Genomic DNA, 7,201 nt, shown 5'->3' with positions numbered 1-7,201 from the left:
TAGAGCCTAAGCATAAAGAAATTATTTATCATGGTCCTACAAAAAATATGAATCCAAAGTCATGCTAATTCGAGAGCTAGTCTCCATCACTCACTCAATTATTTCCCATTGATGAACAACAATTCATTGTAACACCATATAATGAATAGCCTATAGTGCTCCAGAGTGGTGCAGCGGTCTGAGGCGTCACTACAGACCCTGGTTCTTTCCCAGGCTGAATCACAACCGGCCGTAATCGGGAGTCCCATAGGGCGGTGCACAATTGGCCCAACGTCGTCCGGTTAAAGGAGGGTTTCATTGTAAATAAGAATTTGTTCTTAACTGACTTGCCTAGTTAAATAAATAAAAGGCCTATAGCGATAATTCATCAGCATTATCCTCCCAGCCTCTCACTTCTCAATGAATCACCTAATTTTAATATGCAGTAAATCAATTACACTATCAAATGAATCCACAGCAGCACATGTATCCACCATCCTCCCACTAGGCAGGGCTGGCCAATGAATGAGCCGGCCTAGGTTAGTGCTGTGTCATTAGGCATCGGGAGAACTGGTCTACACGACACAACCCTCCATCCAAGCCCTTTTCAGGCAGCGCCCCAGCACTTTTCTTTCTGCTGTAGGCTTCCATGCTGTGTGAGAGTCACCACCTAGAACTCCCTCTGCTATTGGCTACCATGCTGAGTGAGAGTCACCACCTAGAACTCCCTCTGCTATTGGCTACCATGCTGAGTGAGAGTCACCACCTAGAACTCCCTCTGCTATTGGCTACCATGCTGAGTGAGGGAGTCGCCCCCTAGAACTCCCTCTGCTATTGGCTACCATGCTGAGTGAGAGTCACCACCTAGAACTCCCTCTGCTATTGGCTACCATGCTGAGTGAGGGAGTCGCCCCCTAGAACTCCCTCTGCTATTGGCTACCATGCTGAGTGAGGGAGTAGCCCCTAGAACTCCCTCTGCTGTAGGCAACCATGCTGTGTGACGGAGTCGCCCCCTAGAACTCCCACTGCTATTGGCTACCATTGCTGTGTGAGGGAGTCGCCCCCTAGAACTCCCTCTGCTATTGGCTACCATGCTGTGTGAGACAGAGACACATAGGATCTGCCTCCAACCAATCCTCAGAAGTGTCTCCCCATTTTCAAGTGTAATGGGCCAGCACTGCTCATTTTATGTAGTGCCCCCCTGCTACACACACACACAGACTCTCTTTATTGGGGATGACATGGTCCCCACCCATCTGTCTGACCCCATTAGTGCCATACGGCTCATGGAGAGGCTAGGGTTGGGGAGGCAGGGGGAGTGGGAGGGTTCAATATTCTCTAAACAACCCATAGAGGGAAAGAGTACAGGTTTTTGTTTTATATATATATATATATATATTATTTAACCTTTATTTAACTAGGCAAGTCCGTTAAGAACAAATTATTATTTACAATGACGGCCTACCCCCGACCAAACCCGGACGACGCTGTGCGCCGCCTATGGGACTCCCAATCACGGCCAGATGTGATGCAGCGAGTTGTTAGGGTACGGTATACAGAGTACATGGTTAGGGTACAAGGTTAGGGTACAGGGTACATGGTTAGGGTACAGGGTTAGGGGTACAGAGTACATGGTTAGGGTACAGGATTAGTGTACAGGGTTAGGGTACAGGGTTCGGGTACAGAGTACATGGTTAGGTACAGGATTAGGGTACAGGGTTAGGGTACAGAGTACATGGTTAGGGTACAGGATTAGTGTACAGGGCTAGGGTAAAGGGTACATGGTTAGGACACAGGGTTAGGGTACAGAGTACATGGCTAGGGTACAGGATTAGGGTACAGGGTACATGGTTAGGGTACAGGGTGCATGGTACATGGTTAGGGTACATGTTCAGGGTACAGGGTACATGGCTATGGTACATGGTTAGGGTACAGGGTACATGGTTAGGGTACAGGGTTAGGGTACAGGGTTAGGGTACCGGGTACAGGGGGGTTAGGGTACAGGGTTAGGGTACAGGGTTAGGGTACAGGGTTAGGGTACAGGGTTAGGGTACAGGGTTAGCCACTGTCACCTTTGTCTCTCCAGACCAACTTCATGTGGCATGAGATCACAGACGACTGTCAGACTGGGCCATGGCATCTGGAAATACTACAGGTCTGTTCCTGTTTTTACAGTATTGAGATGACCAAATATGGGGCAAATCAGTTTCTGTATCTATCATTATAACGTTGTTACTGACCACAAGTGCAGAGCTGGAAACAAGGGGGAATGTTGAAATGGCATTAACAAGCCTCTGGTGTATATACGGATACAGTATACAAGAATATTGTTATTTTTTACTCTGATGTCGTACTGTAACATAATCCAAAATAATTACTGGACATGGTCACAACATGACAAGGGCAGAAGGAATGTAGACAGTCAGATAGGTGTGTTTTACTACACACACCCCTCCCTCCACCCCCCAGTTGTCTAGAAACCCCTCCCTTTCCCTCTCCCTAATGCAGGGAGCAGGTGCTGGGCTGGACCCCAGAGAGATGAGGAGAGGGCACCACTCACAGATGCACCCTCCCCAGAGACTCTGACAGACACAGACAGCCAAGACACAAAACCTCTCACTCTAAGAAAGTAATCACCACACACACACACACACACACACACACACACACACACACACACACACACACACACACACACACACACACACACACACACACACACACACACACACACACACACACACACACACACACACCTTTAGTTGGGCACATGGAGTGTGTTTATATCTCTCGTCTTCATCCCTCTCTTTGGCTCCATCACGGATTACATAACGGCCCCTATACCCCTCCCTCCCCCCTCCCGACTCCTCTCCCGTTGCCTTCCTTCCTCTGTCCTGTTAGCTACTGCATCATGGTTAGAGAAATCTAACACCTTGTTTTGCATCACACAATATATCTATAATACGTAAAACAATATTTGCGGCTGTGAACATCTGGTATTCATAAAATAATGCCAGTCGGCACATATAGTACTGTCTGTAGCATGCTTTAGGAGACTTAGTTTGTGGTTGGAGATCTAAGCTCTAGAAAGCACTAAGGGCATGGATGGATGGTAGGCTAACCGCACATTAATATTCATAGTGCACCATTATGGTATCAAGTATTTATGAAGCAGGAATGTTCCATGTTTCTGCAGTATTCTCCCAGTAGATAGCATACTATAGGAGCAGTAGCTGTGTTGCCCCTCCCCGCTCATGCCCAGTTTGGATGCTTCAGGGAGACATGCTAGTCTAGTTGCACAACATTAGGGTCATCATGTTCAGTAGGAACCAATGAGAGAAAAACATTTGAACGGGGAAAAATCAAATAAATGGTTATTGAACAAGCTCAGGTAGTATTTGCTCTGTTTCAGTAAGTTTTCTCCCAGTTCACACCCACTGAACGCACCCGAGGTTTTCTTACAGAGCTAAACATTTAATACAGACAAGTGAGATGACTGAAAATAGCCACGCCAATGAGAACGTCTGCCCTGTCTGCATCACTGAGATCAGAGGGTTTCTAAAATCTTGGTGATGATGCACGCTCTCAGATTCAACAACAGTCAAAGACACGGGCCTGTGTCAGGGCATTGCTCCATCTATTATGAAACAGCTTAATCCACTTTATAGGCATTATGAAGCTATGTCCACCACAGCCTTTGTGTTTACATCTATTCATGTTATTGCTGTATTCAGTGTTCATCCTCCTGTATCTGTGCCAGTAGAATCATCCCTGAGTTTGTGCTTCCACCTGGTGGCTAAAGAGACAACGACAGTTCTTGGCTCAACCACATACAGAAAGCTTCCCCAAGAGTATTCCTGACAGGGTTGTCTTTGAAAGTGGTGTTGGCCTTCTTCAGCAGAAATGCTCCATTGCAGGTTATGTTCTGGTCAGTTATATGTGATAGTTATTACTACTCTAGAACACACAGTTATTTAGATGAAATCCACATTAGATAAAGACCAAAATTCTGGCACATTGTGTGCTAACAGCACCAGTTGAGAGTCATAGGGAAACCCATAGAAGGGAACACTTTTTCCATTACACCACGATGCCGCAGTGCATGTTGGGACGGCAAGTGTTTGGGAGAGATAAAGACGCCAGAAGGTCTCAGCCAGATGTGATGCCACCACTCCCTACTTCAGCCTGGGTGAGCAGCACCAAAGCACAGGCATGCCAGAAGAAATACTCACACATCAGATCAGTTGTAGCAAACTGGCTCAAATTAAGATCCTACATATGTAGCTCTATGCTTGGTGGGATTAGAGCTCAAATATTCAAACAAGGGGATATTGTATTTCGGACTCCCATAGACCAAAATACAGGCCCTTCAGTCATGTTCCTGTCTGCCTATAAGTAAAACATTTAGCACATGATGTAAAATAAACACATGAAACAGCCTACTTCAATGACTCTAAAGAGCAGCTTTTAGCAGCACTGAAAATAGAATTGGATACTCACCAAACATCAGCATGGAAACACAGGAGACATCCCAGACAGGACGGGGTACAGGGATCCAGTCCAGACGAGTGAGAGAAAGGAATAGCATCAGTAAAATAGATCAGGAAGGGTTGAAATATATATTATAGCTCCCTATCCCCTGTGCACTACCAGAGCTATGGGCCCTGGTCAAAAGTAGTAACTATATAGGTAATAAGGTGCAATTAGTGACATATTCGGCATATTCCTTCCCAATTAATTCTATTTCACAAATGTTCACAATTTTATGTATGAAATACATATAATATTACAAAACTGGCCATCTTGCATTGCATAGTTGTATTGGTCAGCTTTTCTCTGTGAAACGTCAGTGCCTTTAGAATGTATTCACACCCCTGGACTTTCACATTTTGTTGTGTTACAAAGTGGAATTCTTCTTTTTAACCTCTATTTAACTAGGCAAGTCAGTTAAGAACAAAATCTTATTTTACAATGACGACCTTAAAATGTATTAAATTGTCATTTATTTTGTCGACGATCTAAACAAAATACTCTGTAATGTCAAAGTGGAAGACAAATTCTGACATTTGTAACAAATTAATGAAAAATAAAACACTAATATATCTTGATTTGATAAGTATTCGCCCCGAGTCAATACATGTTAGAATCACCTTTGGTAATGATTACAACAATCATTACAACAAACGATTACAGTCTTTCTGGGTAAGTCTCTAAGAGCTTTCCACACCTGGATTGTGCAACATTTACCCATTATTCTTTTCAAAATTGGTCAAATTGGTTGTTGATCATTGCTAGACAACCATTTCCATGTCTTGACATAGATTGACTTAAATCTTGCCAGCAGATTTAAGTCAAAACTGTAACTCAGCCACTCAGGAACATTCACTGTCTTCTTAAGCCACTTCAGTGTAAATTTGGCCTTGTGTTTTAGGTTATTGTCCTGCTGAAAGGTGTATTAATCTCTCCTCTAGGAATTTCCTCCATTTAGTTCATTTTTTTATCCTGAAAAACTACACGATCTTTCACGATTACAAGCATACCCATAACATGATGAAGCCACCACTATGCTTGAAAATATGGATTTGCCCCAAACATAACACTTTGTATTCAGGAGAGAAAAGTGAATTGCTTTGCCACATATTTTTGCAGTACTACTTTAGTGCCTTGTTGCAAACAGGATGCATGTTTTGGAATATTCTTATTCTGTACATGCTTCTTTCTTTACACTCTGTCAATTAGGTTAGAATGGTGGAGTAACTACAATGTTGTAGATCCATCCTGTTTCCTCCTATCATAGCCATTAAACTGTTTTAACGTCACCATTGGCCTCATGGTGAAATCCCTGAGCGGTTTACATTTACATTTACATTTAAGTCATTTAGCAGACGCTCTTATCCAGAGTGACTTACAAATTGGTTTCCTTCCTCTCTGGCAACTGAGTAAGGAAGGATGCCTGTATCTTTGTAGTGAATCTGTGTTTTGATACAACATCCAAAGTGAAATTAATAAATTGACCATGTTCAGACATTCATGTCAGTTGTATTTTTTACCCATCCACCAATAGGTGCCCTTCTTTGCAAAGCATTGGAAAACCTCCCGGGTCTTTGTGGTTGAATTTGTGTTTGAAATTCACTGCTCGACTGAGTGACCTTACAGATTATTGTATGTGTGGGGTACAGAGATGAGTCATTCGAAATCATGTTAAACACTATTAGTGTAAGATAAAATCCACGCTAAGCAAATTTTTACTCCTGAACACATTTAGGCTTACCATAACAAAGGGGTTGAATAGTTATTGACTCAAGACATTTAGGCTTACCGTAACAAAGGAGTTGAATAGTTATTGACTCAAGACATTTAGACTTACTGTAACAAAGGAGTTGAATAGTTATTGACTCAAGACATTTAGGCTTACTGTAACAAAGGAGTTGAATAGTTATTGACTCAAGACATTTCAGCTTTAAATGTTTAATTAAATTGTAAAACTGTCAAGAAATAACGTCTATGGCTCCTCTGCTCGGTGGGTACTGGACTCTAAATACACACACCAAAGAGGCCTATATTATGTATATTTTAAAAAATCAAATAGCCTAATACAAATCAGCAAAATATGAAAGAACAATAATAACAGGTAGTATTGTATTAAACGGAGGTATTCCAAATATAAGCAAGTGGACTGTCTTGACAAGGCCAAGCGCAAAGGCTTTCTGTGGTAGGCTCAGAAACACCTGTTCAACATCAATGTAGAAATAGGCTAGTAAAGCAAAATTCGGATCTCAAAGGGAGGCAAGTCTGATAAATGTAATAGTTATTATTGAAATATCACAACGTCTAGGGCTATATTTGGATCAATTGCAACGCTGTTTGTGAAGAAAAGCGAAATATTTTGACTAAACGGCTGAGTAGTCAGACACCATCCCAATTGTAGTCCACCAATGACACGTTTGGACACCGATAATTACACCAATTGTTAACATTCTTGTTGTCTCTTGTTGTTCCCCCCTTCCCACAAACACGGCGCAATTTGAACTTCAAGCGAACTGAATTGACGGCTGCGCAAAAAAAAGAAACCGATTTTTGCCTTCCATATTAGATTATATTAGACTTTCGATGTTTCCCTAACATGGCACTCTCGTTTTTATTTACCTGAGAGGTGAGACGTTTCTTCCTGATTTCTTCCTGGTATTATTCCGCCATCATAATTCAAGTGTTTCCCGACGCC

Source organism: Oncorhynchus gorbuscha, unplaced genomic scaffold (genome assembly GCF_021184085.1).
Source record: "Oncorhynchus gorbuscha isolate QuinsamMale2020 ecotype Even-year unplaced genomic scaffold, OgorEven_v1.0 Un_scaffold_617, whole genome shotgun sequence".
In the NCBI taxonomy this organism is placed as follows: Eukaryota; Metazoa; Chordata; class Actinopteri; order Salmoniformes; family Salmonidae; genus Oncorhynchus; species Oncorhynchus gorbuscha.
Note: the sequence above shows the minus strand (reverse complement) of the source record.